General features: G+C 45.6%; 1 long non-coding RNA gene across 1 annotated transcript in view; it reads left to right on the top strand.

Moving 5' to 3' along the window:
- Window positions 1–8,921: 8,921 nt before the first annotated feature.
- The window catches only part of LOC148220239 (uncharacterized), a 122,036-nt gene continuing 108,889 nt past the window's right edge, over window positions 8,922–22,068 (top strand). Inside the window, exons 1-2 of the long non-coding RNA XR_015798917.1 lie at window positions 8,922–9,076; window positions 9,886–10,005. This is a non-coding gene — a long non-coding RNA (uncharacterized LOC148220239). The remainder of the gene's footprint in view (window positions 9,077–9,885; window positions 10,006–22,068) is intronic.

Raw genomic sequence — 22,068 nt, 5'->3', positions numbered from 1 at the left:
GCAACCTACTTGTCTTTATTTTCCCTTTCTCTTTGTGGACCAAATGAACTTGGACCTCTTCGTGGGTCCCTGGGACTCAGAGTCTTACTCCCTTTTTTATCCCATTTTTACCTCAAGGGACTGTCTTGAGGTGTTTGTACTCCCCGATGTGTTCCGCCCGAACCCCTGCCTCTCCTTGGGTCAGGATGGACTGGAACCTGCCTCTACCTGGGCTGGGATGGGAAAAGCAGCTTTTCCCTTCTCCCTCCGTGACTGGTGTGTTGCAATCTGCTTTTCTTTTCCTCCCCCTTCCCCCCTCTCCGGGTCCCGCCTCTACGTGGACTAGGATGGGAAGGACCTAGCCTCTACCTGGGCTAGGACAAGAAAAGCAGTCTTTCCCTTTGTGCTCACTCGCTTCGTCCGGTCACCGGCCAGGTCCCTCGCGGGATGCTGGAAACGCAAATAGGACTCCACTCTCGCTTCACAGCAAAGGCCACGTCTCATTCAGGCAAGCACACAGTCATCCCCACCAAACCAGACAGATACTTACAGTCCGATGCTCCTGTCTGGGTCTTCGTGCACAAGAATTACAGGTGATTTTGCCGCGGTCTTCCGGGGAGATTTTCCTTGCTCAGTCTATATGGTGCGGTACGTCATTGGGTCCTGAGAATCACTGACGAACTGGGGCCACAATAGTGGGGCGCCTCCCCCCAGTGCCTCTCAGGGCTCCAAGGACGTCCCGGGTTTCGGCACCAAATTGTTATAAATGAGAGACAAAAGTCTCGATATTCAGCAAAATTTAGATTGCTTTATTTGATATAGAAAGAGCAAGCAGCGCGCTGGGGAACGTGAGAGGTCACCGCCCACTCCACGCTCCACTGAACCTTGGTTTGCAGCCTCTTCTTATACTGTGGTTTCTCGTTGTAATCAATAATTTTTGGTTTTTTGTTGTCATAAGCAGTGGTGGTTGAATAAACATCCTTACATAAATTCACAAAGCCTTTGGGTGATAATCAGTCACAGATAGCCATCTGGTCCTTGTAGATAACCACCAGAGAAGTTCTGGAAGTCTGGTGCTTGAGACAGGCAGTATTGATTAGACAAAGGCAGGAAGGGCTTTTTGGGAAGTCCGATTTTGCAAACTGGTAGCTTATACAACTTATTTGGAAAACAAAACATAATATACCATAACAAGGTGATTTTAAACAGAATTAGTTTATCATATATTTTCCTTTATCTAGTGTCCATGCTGAGAGGAATGTTAAATTTGTCTTTACAAATGAGTTGTGGATCAGCCTATAGATAAGGCTAGCACTGAGAGATAAAAGAAACAATGGGATGGATTCCACTGATTGATGAATGGAAAGAGATATTTGCCTTTACAAACAAACTGTAGGGCTGCTGATAAATGAAATTGGATATCGAAAGATGAAAGAAGCAACGGGGGGAAAACTATGAATTCTATAAGAATTAAAAATTAAAAGGGAGGGTTATACATTAGAGGGGAATTTCAGGTATCAGGCGTTCCGGGAAGTCTGTGCCTCTCAAGTACCTAAGCCAATGGGGAAAGAGAGAGGGAAATGCGGCCGGGAAAATAGGATAAAAAGGAGGCTGTGTCCTCCGAAAATTTGAGAGATCCCAGGGGAATGTCCCATGGCCTCTCCCTTTATTCGAATAAAGCAAAAAGGACTCCTCTGTCTCCTTTTTGGACATAAACCTCTGGTGTTTGTGGATTAATTTTCCTGACAATGCTTCACTTCAGAGCTTAGTATTCTGGTTTATACAAACCTCAATGCTTTTGTGATTAACACGAATCTTTTATCAATTATCACACTTTGTAAAAATCCCTTCCTTGACTAACAATCTTCTTATAAACGTTATCGAGGACCATGTCAAGTTATGGGGCACACATTAAGGATTATAACAGTTTAAACAAAAGCTCTTTTTGTCCTTGAAAACAGAGGTTTTTCTTCTTCTTCTCTGGGGGCAGCAGGGTTTTTATTCTCTCCTCTTTATTTAAACTTATGGGATCACAGCCGTTTCAACATCTGCTCACTTTAGTACAAATGCCTCTGCCCATATTTACAATTAGAGCATTCATCCACCCCAAAATGCCTTCCTCAGTTATAGGGAAACTAGAGTCTCTTCTCCATAGCTTAAAAAAAGAGAAATTTCAGTCCACGACTCTCCTCCTTCTCTCATCTGGGACCTGACTCTTCCCTTTGTCTGACCTCGGTGTTTTTATGCTGTTTCTGTGTGTATCCTCATTTTGGTCCTCTTCACTCAGGAGGGAGAACAAAGTGTCTGCAAGTCTCATTCTGGGCAGTGAAAGAGGAAATACCTTGACCGGGCCTGCAGATGGTCATGTGATCTCTTCCGGGTGGCAGCCCGGAGCTATTAACGATAAAGAGTCTTTTAAGGCCGCACTGGGCTGGACTAGGATCTTAGCAAGGGCCCAGCCAGAAAGCGGTGGTGGTTGTTCTGGCTGCATTCCATTCCAGGGGGCCTGGCTCAGCCCCCTCCCCCCCCCTCCCCCTCCGCGGCCACAGGGGCTACGGCGGTGCCCAGTCTCCGCTGGGCCGGAGGGGAGCGGCGGGGCGGCCCCTACCTGGGAGCAGCTGTCTCTCTCCCAGGCCGCGCGGGGACACGGCGGTGGGGCGGTCCCGGCCGCCCTGGAGACGCTGCGGGCCGCGCCGGGGGGGGGGAGGGGGTGGGGGGGCGCTAGGGTCTTATCAACTGAGCGGGCCTCCCCTCCCCCCTTTCTATCGAGTGCCCCGGCCGAAAACGGGCCCTGCGTCAGAGCCCGCCCCCGGCCAGGCCCGCGGGCCGTGCAGAGGGGGCCGGGCCTGTGTTACCTGTACTGAGGCCGGAAGGGAAAGAGAGCTTTCCAGGGTTTGAGGCGTGTCCATCTCTTTCAGTGGTTTAACCATTTGTCAGTTCTCAAAAACAATCACTGATTGTTTTTTGTCAGACATAGAGGAAGCCTAGCTACTCCTCTCAGAAAAAAATCCCTTCCTTGAGTTGTCTTTAGTGCCAAACCAGCATACTTGGTAAGGAAGCTGGTTCCCAAATATCAGAGAACTCTTTCTTGGTGAATAAGGATGACTGTTGCACTACTCAGCTCTAGCTTTCCCTCCCTGTGTGTGAGGTATCCAGAGAGCATAATCCTTTTCTCAGAGGCAGGGGATCTGTGTTAAATACCTAGAGATACTGTCTGTACAATCTATGCTTATGGATCCTTTGAGGTTGAAGCAATGATTAGAGGATGTCACTCCTTGAGTCTTCCATTACTCTAGAATCATAAAATAATTTTGCTTGGAAGGGAGAACAGGAAGCCATCTAGTCTGTCTACTCAGAGGAGGATGATCACAGGATCATAGAATAATTTAGGTTAGAAAGAACTTCTGTAAGTCATCTAGTCAGACCTCCTGCTCAAAGAAGGACCAATTCGACCAGGTTGCTTGGGGCCTTGCTCAGAGGCTGGCTTGTCATTGGTCTACTTGTGGGAGGTGTTGAGCGATTGCATCACTTCAGGTTTTTTCCTTTCTTCTTCCTCTTTTCTTTGCTTATTAAACTCTCTTTATCTCATCCCATAAGTATTCTTGCCTTTGCTTTTCCTGTTGTCTCCCCCATCCTGCTGCAGGGGAGAATGAGCAATCAGCTGTGTGGTGTTTAACTACCAAATGGGGTCAAACCACCATAGAGGGCTTCTCGATCAGACTCACAGGACTGGTCTCTTCTTTGCACAGAGTGGGGGTTGTGTGTGGACCTCTTGATTAGCCTCCCATATTTGGTCCCTAGTCCCACAGACATGTTCAAACTTATTCATGTTCCCCACCCATTCAGGAAGAGTGAACACCCACTGGCTTAAACTCCTCCCACCCCAACCATGGTAGGGTTTGTTCAGCAGTTTTATAAAGCAGAGTCCCAAGCCTGTGTTTTATTTTGGTTTAATTTTCATTGTTTTAATATTTAAACTTTAATTATTAATAAAATTATTATAAAATTATAAAATTGTAGAAAGCAGACATCAACAGCAGCAGTTGTCACATGCTGAGAGTGTAAGGCTTGTTAGGTACCCAGGGGGTGTCTGAGATGGTTTCTAGACCCCCAACACCCTTGAGCTGTAAGTGGGGGAGAGACCAGCCAGCAGACAGCAGGTCTCACAAGAGAGGCAGGGGAGAGTCCGGCAATGCCAGCTGTTCTTCCAGACAGCTCAAATGGCAGGAAGTTTGTATTGGGTTTGCATGGCCAAGCTTTGGTAGCGGGGGGGGTGTAATGCTCCAAAAAAATGCTCAATGAGACCTTTAAAAGGGCTTATGGTTGTTCATGTACTCTGAGTTAGATGCATGAGAGAAATACTGACAAGATATTCTCAAGAGGTCAAAACAGCAAGAAAAACTTTACTGGCAACTTTAGAAAATCAAAGAACTTTGGCAAAAAGTTGAGTCATTCAATCAGCATAGAACACTTCCCAAAGCATTAACTTGGCCCATTCAACTTGGCAAACTCTAAGCCTGTTTGATTTTAAGTTACTCAAAAATTCTGTGAAGAGGAAATTAGAAGAAGAAGGAGAGAAATACAGAAAAGATGTAGAAAAGGACACACATAACTACCAGTCCTGGGTTCCAGTAGTGTTCAGCTGATAGAAATTCCAAGAGGAGGTAGGGTCAAGATATGTGCTTGCCTCGTGTTCCGCTTTAAATATCCCTTGGCCTTCCTGGGCCTTTCCCCCAGGTGGGACTTCTGGTCATCTGGCCACTTAGGAGCTGGATTAGGAACTCCAGAGGCAGGGTGTGGAGCATTGCCTCCGGTGTGCCAGTGATTGTCAACCACTGCAGGGGTTGGGACATAGGCCCAGGGGGGTGGGGTGTACAGGGCAGTGCACTACCTCACCAGGTCAAGGCCTGGTCTACCTCTTCTCCCACACACTCACACAAAAATGTTTTGAGCCAGAAATCCCTCCAGTCTCTCACAGGGGGCTAGAGGGGTGGCTTCTGTGAGAAGCTGCTGGAAGCTTCCTCCTTGTCTGGCAGAGCTACTCTCTGGCAGCTCCAAAGATGAACATGCTGCTAGTCAAGGATGGGCCAATTAGAAACACTGGTAATGCCTCTGTGATAACATATTTAAGAAGAAGGAAAAAGAAGTTATTGCACAGTTGTAATTGCAGCCAGAGAAGAGAGGGATGAGAATATGTGAGAGGAACAGCTCTGCAGACACCAAGGTCAGTGGAGAAGGAGGAGGAGGAGGTACTCCAGGCGCCTGAGATTTCTCTGCAGCCCATAGTGAAGACCATGGTGAAGCAGCTGTCTCCCTGCAGTTCATGGAGGTCCACAGGGATGCAGAGATCCACCTGCAACTAGTGGAGGAGACCCATGCTGGAGTGGGTAGATGCTTGAGAGGAGGCTGTGACCCCATGGGAAGCCCATGGACAGAGGAGCCCCTGCTGGAGCAACCTGTCCTTGATGGACTGCACCCTGTGAAAGTGACCCAGGTTGCAGCAGTTTGGGGAGGACTGCCGTCTGTGGGAGGGACTCATGTTGGAGAAGTGCATGGATAACTATCTCCTATGGGAGAGACCCCATGCTGGATCAGGGGAAGGACTCCTCTCCCTGAGTGGCAGGAGAAACAACATTATGAACTGAGTATAACCTCCATTCTCCATCTCCCTGTGCTGTTGGGGGAGGAAGTAGAGCTGGGAAAGAGGGAGGGGTGGGGGGAAGGTGTTTTTAAGGTTTTATTTTACTTCCCATTATCCTGTTCTGGTTTTGTTAGCCATAAATTCAATTAATATCTCTAATTCTAGCCTGTTTTGCCCATGACAGTATTTGGTGAGTGATCTTTCCTAGTCCTTATCTCAACTCATGAACCCTTCATTATATTTTTTCTCCCCTGTCCAGCTGCAGAGGGGAGTGACAGAGAAGGTTTGGTAGGTGTCTGGAATCCAGCCAGGGTCAACCCACTACAAAGTTGTGTATAACGGGTCCGTAGGGAGTGCTGAGAACAAGATCACTAGACTAGGGCATGCAAACAGAGTGCAGTATCTGTTCAGGGAAGCAGCATCAGTTTGATTAGAATTTTGCATGGGAAGGGAAGGAAACTCTGCCAGTTATTGGGCTGCTGCCTGCTCTGTTCATCCACAGGCTTAGACTGTATCCTCAATGGTCACTCCAACTAAATGGTGGCTTTGTAAGCCTACACAGAAGCTTGAGATGTCTAGGAAATTACAATTAGAAGGACAACATCTTTAAAAAGAATTTCCTTTCTATAACTGGATGAGTTTTCTGAGAACTCTAAGGACACTGTGACCTCCTGAAAGAAAATGGTGTCCCTCCACAACTGCAAGATTAAGGCTGTAACACAAGCAGAAGCACTACAGCCTACCTATGCTGAAGTCTCTACCCAGACTTCCTAAGGATCGATATAATTGTCCAGACCTCAGACTGCATGGAGCTCCAGTTTCCACAAAGGAAACCTTGTGGCTGGTATTTACTAGAGGCTGCCCAATCAAGGGAACCCTGTTGAAGAAACATTATTACTTCAAATACAGGAAGCATCACAATTGCAGGCTCTGATCCTGATGCCAGACTTCAATCACCCTGACACCTCCTGGGAAAGCAAGACAGCAAGCTACTGGAGGGCACTGAGGAGAATTTCTTAATCCAGGTAATAGACAGCCCAGCTAGTGAAGAAGTATTACTAGACCTGCTGCTCACCAACTGCAGAACTCAATATCGGAGGAAGTCTGGGCTGCAGTGACGATGCCCTGGTGGAATTCACAATCTTGAGGGATATGGACCAAAGTGTAAAGTCAAGACCCTGAGAGTGAACTTTGAGTTGTTTAAGGAATTAGTGGATGGGACCACAAGGGAAACTGCCCTCAGAAGTAAAGGAGCTGAAGAGAGCTGGCAGCTCTTTAAAAACATTTTTCTTAGGGTGCAAGAGCTCTCAATTCTCATTTGTAAGAAATCAGGCAAGGAAGGCAGGAGACTAGCATGGCTGAGTAACGACTTCCTGTTCAAACTAAACTGTAGAAGAAAATGTACAGGCAGTGGAACCAGGGACATTGTAGTGGTTTTGGTTCACCACTTTGAGATTCCCTGGCCAATGCACCAATTATTGTCGTGGGTTTAGCACTGGCTAAATTGCCAATGCACCCACTAGAATTATTTACCCATTTCCTGCTGTGAGATAGGATTAGGAGGAAGGCAAAACAGGCTCAAATTTAAAGGGCACAAAGAAAAAACTTTATTACTAGAAACTATAAGAAAAAATAATAAGAATCAGAATAAAACTTTCAGAATACTTCTCCCCCCACAACTTCTTTTCTTTCACACTGACAATGTACAGAAACAAATCAGTCAGTTTATCATCTCTAAAAAATAGTCTTTCACCAATTTACTTGGGAGAGGAGATTTCTCTTCAGTCTATGGAGATTTTCTCCACAAGAAACAGTTTTCAATGTCACAGTGAACAGCCGCCCGAGAGAATGTAAATCTGATTACTGTGTAAAAATCCCTTCCTCGACTAACAGTCTTCCCACAACTGTTACTGAGGACCATGTCAACTTATGTGGCACACTTTAAGGATTATAACAGTTCAAACAAAAGCTCTCTTTGTGTTTGAAAACAGAGGTCTTTTTTCTTCTCTTCCCTGGGGGGCAGCAGGGGTCTTCTCTCCGTTCAAATTTCTCATGAGATCACAGCTATTTCAACATCTGCTTACTTTAGCACAAATGCCTCTGCTCATGTCTACAGTTAGAACATTTCATCCACCCCATAATGCATTTCTATGAGTTATAGGGAAACAAGAGTCTCTTCTCCACAGCTTAAAAAAAGAGAAAATTCAGTGCAAGAGTGAGGCATCTCCATTAGTCCTTTCCATCCGGGACCTGACTCCTTCCTTTTGTCTGACCTTGGTGTTTTCATGCTGTTTCTGTGTGTATCTTCATCTCAGTCCTTTCCTTTCACTCAGGAGAGAGAACAAAGTATCTGCAAGTCTCATTCTGGGCAGTGAAAGAGTTAATATCTTGCCGGGGCAGCAGCTGGAGCACTTGGGGTGAAGTATTTCAGACTTCGAGTGCGTTGGGGGCTGGGCCAAGATAACAGGGGTCCAGCAAGAAACAGTGGTGGCTGCTCTTGCTGCACCACTGTCCTCTGGCTTCCGCTTCATTCAGTTCCAGCCACGGGCTGATTGTGTTCCCTCCCCCCCATCCTGCAGGCAAGGGCGGGGAAGGCCTTGCTGGAACGGGGCCTGGCCGTCTCTCCCCCAGCCGCCTGGAGCTGCTCTCTTGGGTGTACCCCGCGGAGCCCCCGGCTCGGCCTGGGCCCGTGACAGGGCAGAGTTTTAATGTCGGCTAGATGTTCAGCCGAGCCGTGGGGCCCCTGGCGGCGCCGGGGGGGGGGGGGGGGGGGGGGAGGGAAGAAAGGCTACGATCTTAGGAGCTGGGCGGGCCTCCCCTCCCCCTCTTTATTAGAGGCCCCAGCCAAAAACGGGGCCCAGAGGGCTTCCCGAGCCCTGCATCAGAGCCCGCCTGCCCCTGTCCAGCCGGCCCGGGCCGCGCAGAAGGGCCTGGGCCCGTGTTACCTTCTGAGAGGCCGGAAACGAGAGAGAAATTCCTAGGGTTTTTTCTTCTTTACACGTGTGTTTCACAAAGGTGCATAAACTTTCTCATTGGTTTAACAATGTGTCAATATTAAAAATCAGACAACGATTGGTCCTTGTCAGGTCCATAGGAGGCTACCCAGGTCCTGACAGGGAATTATATCAGAAATTTATACAAACCACCACAGACATGTATTTTGGGAAGAATATAGGAATGCTGCCAGGGTGTGTAGGGATTGGATCAGGAATTCTAAGACACAGCTGGAGCTCATTTTGGCAAGGGAGGTGAAGAATAAAAAGAAGGGCTTTTACAAGACAGACAACCAGGACATGGCACGTCAGTCAGGGCATGGTGCAGCAGTTCATACAGAAGGGACACGTACTTCTATTCTGGAAGCAACAAGAAGCATCCTTCTACTGGAACAAAAATGGTTTCTACCTGTCACAGCTGCCGAGCTGAGGCTGAAACCCAGAGAGGCCAAAGCTTTCCCAGGTATATGCCTATACCCAAACAGACCTCCCGACAACCAAAAGAGCTACCCAGACCCTCAGCTGCAGGGAACTCCAGAATCTGGAAGTCCTCCTAGGGCCTGAAGGCAGAGGTGGGTTTCATGTATGCAAGCGTGCCCAGATGGATAAGCTTTTTGAGCTTGTTGCATGAATAGCTCACCAGAGAGCATACTATCTGCGAATCTCAGCAGGAGATTGATGCATGGTTTTATGCACTGACATAGGCATAGCGACAGTCCTGTCTTCAGTCCTTGCAATCGGAACATAAGTTAACATCCAACCCTGAGTTGGCAGGCTTGGCTGATTTGTGAGATGGGAGACTGGACTCTTGTCTCTGCTTAGAGCAGAAGGAAGTCTCCCCATTGCTGCAGATGTGTCCCTACATAACAGATATGATGCTCTGGGGCTGGAAGGAGAAGACTCCATGATAAATAGAGTCAAGAAAAGAACAATGGTACAAAGTTAATGAAACCAACCACCCATCTTAGAACCAGTACCACCAAAAAAGCATGAAGGCTGTTAGTAATTGCAGACTCCTCACTGAGGGCATGGAAGCAGCTATTTGCCATCTTGACAACCTCTCTAGAGGTTTGCTACCTACCAGGGTCCTACATTCAAAATGTCACAAAGAGGCTACCAAGCCTGGTAAAACTAGAAGACTCCTAGTCTTTCATGTGGGGTCAAATGAGGCTGCAACAAGGAGATTGCAAAATATCAAAAGGGAATTCATGTCCCTCTGAAAGATGTTGAAGAGATCAGGAGTGAAGGTAGTGTTCTCTTCTATTTTCCCAGTTGGAGACTGGGACCCTGAAAGGAAGAGACAAATGGAGCAAGTGAACGACTGGCTGCGTGACTTGTGCCACGCTTGGGGTTTTGGGTTCTATGATCTTGGATGCACCTTCGAGAGACCAGGTATGTTGACATCAGATGAGACCAGATGGGGTAAGTGTTCTGGAAAGCAAGCTGGCTGGACTAATTAGCAGAGCGATAAACTACATTCAGTGAGGGAAGGGGATGTTCTTCTGAGTGACAGAGAGAAACCAAGAAACACCAAGACTTCACAGAGGAGAAAGGAAATATCTGTCAATTGTCTAAAAGGAATTAGCAAGGGCTCCTCCCTAAAGGGCCCAATCAGCTGAGGTGTCTCTGCACCAATGCATGCAGCATGGGAAACAAGTAAGAGGAGTTAGAAACCATGGTGCATTTAGAAAACTCTGACCTAATTGCCATCACAGAAACATGGTAGGATGAATCACACAACTAGAGCACTGCAATTGAGGGCTACAAGCTTTTCAGAAGAGGCTAGGAAGGAGGGGTGGGGCATTGCCCTCTATTCTAAGGAATGGATAGATTGTGAAGAGCTGCCTCTGAGAAACAGCCACAAACAGGTTGAGAGCTTGTGGGTAAAAATCAAGGACCAGACCAATAAAGGACATCTTGTGGTCAGGGTCTACTATAGGCCACCCAATCAAGGGGAGCCTGTTAATGAGGCCTTCTTGCTTCAGCTATAGGAAGCATCACACTTGCAGGCTCTTGTCCTGATGGGGGATTTCAACCACCTCGATTGGGGGAAAGGAATACAGCTGGCTGTAAGCAATCCAGGAGACTCCTGGAGTGTGTAGAGGACAGCTTCATGGTCCAGGTATTAGAAAACCAGTGAGAAGAGCAGCATTACTGGGCCTGGTGCTCACAAGTGAGGATGAGCTCATTAAAAAGGTTAAGATGGGAGGTAATCTGGGCTGTAGCAACCATGCCCTGGTTGAGTTTGTAACCTTGAAGAACATGGGCATGCCAAAGAGCAAAGTCGGGACCCTGAACTTAAGAAGAGCAAACTTGCAGCTGTTTAAATAATTAGTGGATGAGATCCCCATGGAAACTGTCCTTAGGGAAAGAGGTGCTGACCAGAGCTGGCAGCTCTTTAAGGCCACTTTTCTCAGAGTCCAAGAGCCCTCAAATCCCCATGTGTAAGAAATCAAACAGGGCAGGCAGAAAACCTGCATGGCTGAGCAAGCATTTGCTCCTCAAACTGAAGAGTAAGAAGGAAATGCACAGCCAGTGGAAGCAGGGACAAGTGGCCTGGGGAGAGTACAGGGATATGGTTCGGATGCAAAGGGATGAGGTAAGGAAAGCCAAGGCATCTAGGAAACAGGACACGGCAAGGAATGTGAAGAATAACAAGAAGGGATTCTATAAGTACATAGGTCAGAAAAGAAAGGCCTGGATAAATGAGAAAGGAGAGCTGATAACAACAGATATGGAGAAGGCTGAGGTACTCAATGAGTTCTTCACCTCAGTCTTCACTGGCAGTAATGTTCCCCACATCTCTCAAGTTCCTGAACGTCTAGGTGGGGGTTGGGGGAGAGAAGTGCCTCCCACTATAATCGAAGAGCAGGTTCAAGACCACTTGATGAAGATGAATAGCCACAAGTCTATGGGGCCTGATAAGATGCATCCCAGGGTCCTGAGTGAGCTGCCTGATGTTTTTGCTGAGCCACTCTCCATCATTTATGAATAGTCATAACAGTCAGGTGAAGTCCCCAGTGACTGGAAAAAGGGAAACATTCCTCCCTGTCTTAGTTTTGACTTGCCAATTTAAATAAACTCATTTTTCTGTTGTGAGACAGAACCAGGAGCAAAAAAAGCAAGGCAGGCCTAAAACTTAAGAGGGTATAAAAAAAAGAAATTTATTAACTACACAAACAAAGGGGTAAAAAACAAATTCAGAAAAAGATTTTTTCAGACCACTCCTTCCTTCCCTCTCCCAACCTTCATAACAACAAAACAAACATACAACCACTACTTTGGTCAGTTCCCAAACTTAGTCTTTTTCAGTTCACTTCTGGAGAAAGAAGCCTCCTCTTGTTGAAGCTGTAGGGATTTTTCCACAAGAAGGAAGAAAACAGTCCTCTCATGGTTTCATTTTCACGATTTGCATCCACCCGGGAACCTGCAATTGTGAGACTCCTCCCAACTCCACAGCCTTCCCAAAGCTGTAGATGTGGGCCATGTCAGATTCATGGGGTATTACTTTTAAGAATGAAATGTTCCACAGCAAAGGTTCTCTTCATTTCTTTTCTCTCTGTTCATGCTTCATCCTCAGAAAACCGAGATTCCCCTTCTTTCCTCGGGGCAAAAGATTCTCAACACAGGTGTTTTTTGGTCAAATCATCCTTCAAATGGAACATCTCCAACCCCCCATGTCTTTCTCCATGGTTTATAGGAATATTCAGTACATCACTTCATCCCTACAATCTTACAAAAGGATTTTCAGCCATCTTGACAGCATCTCCTCATTCTCCTTCCATCTTAAAAATTTAGCTCTTGCTTCACTGACTTCAGAAATCTTCTTGTTCCCTTTCATATTCAAAGGAAGGCCAGAGGTTTTGCAAATCTTATCTGAGCACTAAAGAATGAAAGTTTAACACAACTATGAAAGTTGGGCCAGGCCCAGGCCGTGCTGGGGAGGGGGGCGGCTGAGGTGTCAATCAGCCTTTCTGGGGCTTGCTGCAGCCCCAGACTGCTCATGGTCACCCCTGCTTCCAGACAGGGCCCGGTTGCCTCCCCCAGGCCGTGTGGGGGCTGGGCAGGCCTGGCCCTTCCGAAACTGCTCCGAGCCAGCAGCAGGAGCTGGGCCCCCCCCCAGAGCCGCAGGCCCGTGGAGGAGGAAGCCGTGAAGGTCTTATCAACGAGCCTCTCCTCCTCCCGGCCATCAGGTCTCCTCGTTTGCAAATGGGGCCCAAGCGGCCTCCCGAGCCTCCCCCCCCCCCCCCCCGCATGGGGGAGTAAGCTCGGGTTGATGTTACCTGCTCAGCTGCCGGAAAGACAAAGAGACTCAGTTCCAGATTACCTCCTTCAAAATGTGTGTTCACGGAGCGAACTTACTTTCTCCCATTGGCTGTTAAAGGTGTCCTAACCCCCACAGAGGAAGCTCCCTTAGAGAGAACTTCTCTCTGAGTTTCTTCTTCTCACGTCAACCCATCATATTCCTGTTTTTAAAAAGGGGAGAAAAGAAGAGCTGGGGAACTACAGACCAGTGAGTCTCATCTCTGTGCCTGGGAATATCATGAAGCAAAACCTCATGGAAGCAATGTTAAGGAACATGCAAGATAAGGAGATGATCCAAGGCAGACAGCACGGCTTCACTAAGGGTAGATCACGTCTCATCAATCAGGTGGCCTTCTATGATGGAGTGACTGCAACAGTTGACAAGGGATGACTGACCAATATCATCTTCCTAGACATCTGTAAGGCTTTTGACATGGTCCCACATGATATCCTTATCTCAAAATTGGACAGACATGGGTTTTAAGAGTGGACTATTCAGTGGATAAGGAATTGGCTGAATGGATGCAGCCTGAGACTTGTGGTCAATGGCTCTATGTCCAGGTGGAGGCTGATGACGAATGATGTCCCTCAGGGCTCTGTCTTGGAACTGGTGCTCTTTAATATCTTCATCAATAACAGACAGTGGAAACAAGTGCAATCTCAGCAAGTTTGTAGATGACTGCAATGCAAGTGATGCAGTTGATGCACTAGAGGGAAGGGATACCATCCAGAAGGACCTTGACAGGCTTGGATATGAGCTGGCAATGTGCACTTGTATCCCAAAAAGCTAATCATATCCTGGACTACTTCAAAAGAAGTGTGGCCAGCAGCTTGAGTGAGATGATTCTTCCCCTCTGCTCTAGCAAGACCCAACCTGGAGTATTGCATCTAGGTCTGGCATCTCCAGTACAAGAAAGACATGGACTTGTTGGAGCAGGTCTAGCGCAGGGCTACAAAGATGATCAGGGAGATGGAGCACCTCTCCTATGAGGAAAGGCTGAGACGGGATTGTCCACCCTGGAGAAGGCTCTGGGGGATACCTTTCATTATATAAAGAAGGTTTACAATAAAGACTGAGACTTTTTGTCAGGGCCTGTAGTGACAGAAGGGGTAACAGCTTTTAACTCGAGGAGGATAGATTTAAATTGGACATAAGGAAGACTTTTTTTTTTTTAAATGAGTGTGATGAGACTAGAACATATTGCTCAGAGAAGTTGTTGATGCCCCATCATTGGAAGTGTTCAAGCTCAGGTTGTGCTTTGAGCAAACTAGTCTAGTAAAAGGATTTCCCTGCTCATTGCAGGTGTGTTGGACTAGATATCCTTTACAGGTCCCTTCCAATCAAAACAATTCTATGATTCTATGGAGTAAACTGTGCGTCTGGAACTTCAGTGGGTTTTCTGAGGCAAGTGAGATGTGTGACTGTATGTAGGGGCAGGGTTTCCATGGAAATGGGATGTATCTATTCTGCTATTCTTGGATAAAGGTTTAACTTATACTACTGATAGTTGCCTATGATGCTGATAGCAAAAGGTTAGCAGTGTTTCTCTGAAAAATGGTCATTAGCATGTAGCTGTGGAAAATATAGTTTTGGCTTTTGGTTTGTTTTTTTTTATTCACTTGTTTCACTATGGCTTAAATTGTTAAATAAACTTTCCTGCCTAACCATTCAGGAGCTACTCTGGGAGTTACATTCACACCACCTGAGACTTTAACCGCTGGGACTGAAGCTCCTTGGAAGTGGGCAGCTCGAGGGAGATGATGGATGCCCGTTTGACTCCCTACACACTCCACACTGTCTTGGTTTAAAAGACAAATGTCTGCCAAGGAATGTAGGGACCTTCCTGGAATAGAAAGAAGACCTCTGCCTCCAAATTATTATAGCTTCAAAATTATGGGGCTTTCAGGAAAAAATGTAGAAAAGGCAATAATAGTTCTTTACTAAAAATATATGTAAAAACCAGAACAGAACAAACAACAACACAATAACAGAAGCTTTCACCCCACTAAGTATTCCCCTTTTGGTGTAATTATGACCACATCCAGCTGGCACGTTTCGTGAGGCAGTGACCTACTCGCAGCTTGCAGGGGAGAGAGAAAACGGGGGGTGCTTCTGCAAAACTCACATGGGCTACGGTCAGTCTCAGTACTGGCAAGGTCGGAACTTCCTGGGAGTGTCACGGGCTGTTGTCAGCACGGGATGAAAAGAAGGGGGATGCTCCTCCTGCAAACTCACTCGGGTGATGGCTGGTCTCAGCACTGGGGGGGGGAATAGAACTCCTAGAACTCCACCATAGTGCTGGGCTGCTGCGCAGAACGACCTGGGTGAGAGTGCACGTCTTTCCGCAGTACCACGAGACAGATCCAGGTCCCGCGAGTGGAAGAGAAGCACCACCAGCTAAAAACTGCCAAACCCCTATTCCCCTCCCCAAAACTATTTCGTTGGTATGCCAGGGCTATCAGCCACATCCCTTTGTTTAACTCAATCAACGATCATCCATCCCATGGGAGCCCCCTCCCCCTCCTTCTCCCAGCCTCTTCACTATGACAATGACAAAAATTCACTAAGAAGCCTAAACCCATAGCAACACTCACACAGACATCTTTTCCTTACTGGCTCGACCCCAGGTTTTCTATAGCAGAATCCCAGATGTCTGGTTCCTTTAAATAATTTAATCGTGGTGCAGAAACAGAATAACAGCTCGAGCACTTGCCCCCAGTGAGGGACCCCAACAAAAGAATCCTATAACTTTTACACTCTTACAGTCTATGAGTCTAATGGTCTGGTGTCTTTTTGCTGAGTCATTGCAGAGGGATAGTGTTGTACAACTCCTCTTAACTCATGCAGAAGTATTCATTAATGTTATGAGAATTATTTTGGCATGTGAATTTCACATATAAAATCCTGTAGCAGTAAAAATGAGTTCCTGTTTGAGATGGAGGTTCCCAGCTCTTATAGATTCATTTGTCTGGGGCTTTCATTTTTTTGTTTATTTTAGGATAACTTGGGAGTTTCCAGTGATTTTGAAGTTTTACCTCAGTTCACCTAGAGGTTTTTATCTTTTATTTAAAGAAAATAGAGAAAACATATTTTTAAGCTCTAATTCTGTGCCTCAGTTCAACATATATTAATGCCACAAACTGATCAAATGAGTATGCAGAATGTGGGTTCAGTCCTTAGCTAGAACATCCAAATAGCACATCTTACAGTTGAGGGCTGTGTTGTTTGTTTTGTTTTTTTTTTTTTTTTTAATTTCTTGAGAAGAATTTAGGAAAAAAAACCCTGCAAATGCCTTATCTTGTGCTACTTATGTAGGATAGTTATTTTCCTCTCTAGCATATGTAAAACTGATTTTTCATGGAACTGCATGGATAAGAATGTGATGATTGAGGGAACATTTGACAGTGTTTAAGGAACTGTCCTCGTTACAGAGAAAAGGGGGTAGAACTTTTAGTTGTTTATTCCATACCACCCATGTCATTGCTGGATGCAATGGAAGACTGTCTAATAGCAAAGACATAAGGTGCCTGAAGTAACTGTTTGCAATTAAGGGATGAATATTGTGTGTATGTTAAAATAAGTTTTATTGATGTATGGTTATGTTATTGTAGTTTGTTATTTGGACACCCTCTGTTTGCCCCATGGTCCTCTTTCCCCCCTCTGTATTGTTGCCACCAGACAGCCTTGGTTGTCAGGGTTGTTGGGACATGTAAAGGGAGGGCGTGTACATGTGCCCCTTGCATGGGGCAGTTGGGAATAAGGAAAGCTTGTTGCTAAAGAGGTGTGGCATGACAACACCTCACCTCCAATCAAGTAGCAAGAAAGTCTCCACCAATGGACAGTGAAGAAGAGTTGACTGCCAGACTTTGGGAAGGGCCAGAGTTGGCTGATGCAACACCAGGGATATAAAAGGCGGAGCAGCCATTTTGTGGATGGGCTCATTGCAGATGGTCACACTCCCAGCTCTGCTGCTTTTCAGTATTCAGTCCTTTGTTGTATCTGTCAAGGTTTAATAAACCTTTGAAAATTTTAAAGTGAGTAGTCATTTCTCACATTGTCTTATTAAGTTTTCTGACACTTCAATACAATGTAGAGCTTTACTATAATGGCACCATAAAAAACAAGAATGTAAATTAAAAGGCTGATTTGTGCATGTTTCTAAATTAAATAATTTGCCCATGTCAGAAAAAACACATTCCATTGATTTGTGCTTTGAAACTTGAAAAAATTGCAAAAGTATTCTTTAGTAATGCTTCCCTAAAGTGGGAGGTACAGGAAGTGATTTTCTAGAGCTAGTGAAAATTGCAGGCTTTTCTATCAGACAAAAATGTACTTAATATATTTGTTATCAGTAGGTGTCCTGGCTATCTCCAGCAGCTTCTAGTGAGATCCTGCAGTTCCAAATTGGATCCCAATGAAGATCAAGTCTATAATGACTGACACTTGAGCTAAAAAAGAAGTGTTTCCATTACAGATGTTCTCATCCCACTGTTACAAATGGGTGTGGGAGTTTAGATAAGTCCTTGCCTTTTGCCTAGGCCTGGCAGCAGGCAATAGATCTATTGAAGTGGCCAGCACCCCAAAACCCACTCTTGTTCACAAGTTCTTTAATAATGGCTGATTCAGTCTATTATAGAATTAATTATTTATTTATTAGACAGAAAACTAACAGACATAAGACTTAAACTAATACTACACAGGAATAAAGACAAAAAGAGACTACTAGTAGATATATGCATTGTGGAGTTAAAGGTACCTAATAATGTTACAACTAGTGAAGAAATAATATAACTTAGGATTCAATCTATCTTGCCATCCAATTGTTGGTAGGGTGTCGCTACTGAGCTAGAGAAAGCAATGATAGCAACACGGATCTCCTTGGGGAAAGGAAGACTTTTTATTGAGAACGCGATTCATATTTATAGGATGTTATGCGGAACTAAGACAAGACAGCAGTTCATTGGATAATTGGGAAAACACCTCTGGAACAGTACTTCAGAATGGGTCCCACAGTCAGCACCGGGTGTTAATCTATGTTATTAATTCCATTTTATTTTGACAAAACTATCATCCTGGGAAAAACTCCCTACCAGAGCTGAACATGTTGGCAGCTTGGGAACGGATCTGAGAGAACCAGGAGAAACTCCAGCCTGGGAATGATTTCCCTGGCTGTAATTTTCCTAGACCTCTAACAGTGTGTCCACAGTGGGGCACACATCGAGATCCTTTCCCTCAATCCCCAGGGAAGTAACCACAGAATTTGCATCCAAACTCCAGGAAGAAGTCTCGAATACTTTAGGGTGTAAGAGGCTTCTACCCCTGTGATAACTTGTGTCTTTTATAGTTTGTAAAACAGTGTCTCTGAGTCAAGAATATTTCTTTTATCTCTTCCCCCATCTGCTCTTCAGACTAAAGATGTTGATTCTTAGCGAAGGCCTGAGCCCTTTTGGTGCCAGAGATGGCCCCTTGCTGGGCCTTTCTGCCCAGGTTATCTCTTTATGCACCAACTATCTGTGGTTCAGAGGAGGGAGGGTAGACATCCTGCCACACCCACCTGGGGTAGAGATATTCTAATTGATGTTGCAGCAATTCCTTTTGCTTCAACTATGCTTGGATTGTTCTGAATGAAGTCTGATGTGTTCTGAATGTTTTTGATGACCTGGTGTTCCTCAACAGAGTGGGAGAAGAAAGGATGATGTAGGTTTCTTTCTGGATCCCTAAGGAAGGCCTAACAACAAAACACTTAATAACTGTTTTAATATTATATAATAAGAAGAGGAATATATATAGTAAGCAAATCTTATGTCCCTTCAGATGTTGGGACCTTGCTTTTGTGCAGCATTAGATGAACTGCTGCATGGTGCACAGATCCCATATGTGGAGAAGGTCTTCCTCCCTCCCATAACATGGCAACTTTTATTTTGTGCAACAAGCAGAATCATATCTTCTGACAGATTAGAATGTTCCCTCTGTCATAGTATCCACCACTGTTCAGCATAGGCCAGCATGGGACATTCCAGCAGATTCCTGTAGCAGTTACTCATGCCAACACACAAGCTTCTCAAGTCTTAAGTACAAGGCCCTATAGAACAGACATGGTCTGCTCAAGATCACTAGGTTCGCAACTACAGAGAACAGAGCAGGCAAACAGGATATGGCATGGCAGTTTGCACAGCAGTTCATGCAAGAAGGGCATACATGGAAAGTGCAGTTTCCTTATCACCTCTACAGGTGAGCCTGATTAGTGGTCCCTTCCAGAAGAAACCTAACTATGGTTTCCACTCTCCAGAAAGCAGTTGCTGGAAGGCATGTGGTGACCCAGACAGAGCTCCCATGTAAACATACCACTGTCCAGGTCTCATGTTGCAGAGAGTGCCACAGTCTAGCACTGGTATTGGAGGACAGCAGGGATGACACCTGAATGTGGTGGGACCAGGTGGATGGTCTGTTCAGCCTGGTGGCAAAGCTGAAAGAGGAAGTAGAAAGGTTAAGGAGTATCAGAGTGTGAGAGGGACATAGTCTTGTGGAGTTCCTCTCTACCATCCTTGAGACAAATGGACACATTACAATAAGCAGAGGATCCTCTACCCTCTTGCCACCAGGCAGAAAGAGGGGACTTAAAAGACGGGGAAATTGAAACAGATCCCTGCTTGGGTCAGCAGGCGAATCCCCTCCTGGCCTTCTTTGCCTTCCCAGGTGCCCTTACACAACACATATGAGGTTCTGGAACTTGAGGGCCAGGCAAATAATGAGGCAGAGGAAGGTCCATCCAGGGGGTTGCTTAGGGCAAGTCACTCAACCCCACACATTACAACTGCCTCTGTGAAGAAAGAGGGGTAATTGTTATAGGTGACTCTTCTGAGGACAACAGAGGGTCCAATATGCTGACCAGACCCATCCCAAAGGGAAATCTGCTCCCTTCCTGAGGCCCGAGTAAGAGACATTGCGAGGAGACTCCTTGGTCTGGTATGGCCCTCTGATTATTACCCACTGTTGATTGTTCAGGTTGGTAGTTGAAGAGAGAAATTCAATGATGATCAAAAGGGACTTTAGGGCACTGGAACAATTGACTGGAGGGACACATATGCAGAAGGTGTTTTCCTCAACCCCTTCAGTAGCAGGGCAGAATACTGAAAGGAACAGCAGAAGCCACCTGCTTAACATGTGGGTCAGAGGCTGGTGCCATTGGTGGAATTTTAGCTTTTTCAATCATGAGGTGGTTTACATGGCACCAGACCTGCTGGTAACAACATATGGGGTTCACCTGTCTCAAACGGGGAAAAGGATTCTAGTCCATGAGTTGGTAGGACTGATTGAGAAGGCTTTAAACTAGGTTTGAAGGAGGAAGGGGGTAAGACCAGGCTCACTTCAGAGGAGCCTGTGGGCAGCAGGCCAGTGTTGGGGGTGAAATCAATAGCCCAGCTGAAGTGTGTCTACACCAATGCACACAGTATGGGTAACAAACAGGAGGAGCTGGAAGCCATTGTACAGCAGGAAATCTACTAGTAGATTACAGCAAAACATAAAACAGTGCAATCAAGTTATCAAGGTACCTATATTAAAGCTTGCAAAAGAAATAGTCTTGATTAGGAGTCAAATGTAACTTACCACCAAAATGACGAAAATGTGCAGAGATTCCTTTCATTTAACCTCCAGGGGAGTAACCACAGAGCAGGTATCCCTATTTACGGGAGAAAGTCCACACATTTCCAGGAAAATGTATAGAAAATTTCTGCTTTGTGAAAGTTTGTTGTGGATTTTGTAGTTTGTAAAGTGAGTGTCTGTCAGAAATCCAACTTATCTTGCCAGATCTCACTTCAACAGTAAGATGTTTATTGGAAGTTGGGAGATGCAGGACCAGTGTTAACCCCATGGCACCAGAGTAACTCACTAGAAGAGAGCTTGTCCTGTTTGAGTTATCTGACCGGTTAACAAGCAACATATAAGCTCTTGTGGGGAGACGAGATGTCCTGCTACAATTCTGTGATTCAAGACTCCAAATGCAATACGTTCCATTTCAGTACTTCTTACTCCTTTAAAAATAAGGTCCAAAAGAGGACCCAGGTATTTACAGGTCCATTTTCTTACTTCAATGCCTGGGAAAATAGTGAAAGAAGTCCTTCTAGAAATTATTATAATACAAATGAAACAGGTGATTGGGAAAAGCCAGCAAGAAATATGTGGAAAGACTGGAATAGGTCCAAAGGAAGGTAATGAAGATGATCAAAGGGCTGGAAAACCTGCCCTATGAAGAAAGATTTAAGTAGTTGGGTCTTTTCTCCCTGGAGAAGGCTCAGAAGGGACCTCATCACAATGATCCAGTACTTAAAGGACACCTACAAAGAAGACAGAGGCTGTGTCTTCACAAGGAGCCACATGGAGAAGACAAGGGATGAGTTCAAGTTGTACCAGAAGTTTCATCTCAATTTTAGAAAGAAATTTTTTACAGCGATGTGGGAAATGACCTCTCACTTTAAAATTTTCAAAGGTTTATTAAACTTTAACAAATATAACAAAGGACTGAATAAGGAAAAAGAGCAGTGCTGGGAGCAGGGAACTAAACTGCCACATGTTTGCCCACAAAATGGCTGCTCCGCCTTTTATACCCCTGGTGTTGCATCAGGTAACCCTGGCCCCTCCCTAAGTCTCCTGGTCAACTCTTCTTCACCATCCATTGGTGGAGACTACTTTCTTGCAACTTGATTGGAGGTTAGGTGTTATCATGCTGTGCCTCCTAGTAACAAGCCTACCCTCCTCCCAAATGCCTCTGTGCAAGGGGCACAGGTACACGCCCTCCCTCCACATGTCCCGACTACCAAGGACTACCAAGGACGTCCAGTGGCAACAATACAAGGGGGAGGGGAAAGGGGACTATGGGGAGAACAGAGGACATCCAAACAAATCACAATAACATAACTATACATTAATAAAACTTCTCCTAATATACACATAATATTAATCCCTTAATTGCAAAAGCCAACCATCGCATTACTCACCTATATCAGTGAGAACAATTACTCACTGAAACAATCATCCCATGGATGTGGTAGAGTCTTCCATCACTGGAGATTTTCAAGATGTGATTGGACAAGGCATTACATAACCTCATCTAGATTGCCTTTTCCACAACAGGTTGGATCAGATGATCT

This window comes from Sturnus vulgaris, chromosome W (genome assembly GCF_052056855.1).
Source record: "Sturnus vulgaris isolate bStuVul1 chromosome W, bStuVul1.hap1, whole genome shotgun sequence".
Classification (NCBI taxonomy): domain Eukaryota; kingdom Metazoa; phylum Chordata; class Aves; order Passeriformes; family Sturnidae; genus Sturnus; species Sturnus vulgaris.
This window is presented reverse-complemented; position numbering and strand designations above follow the sequence as displayed.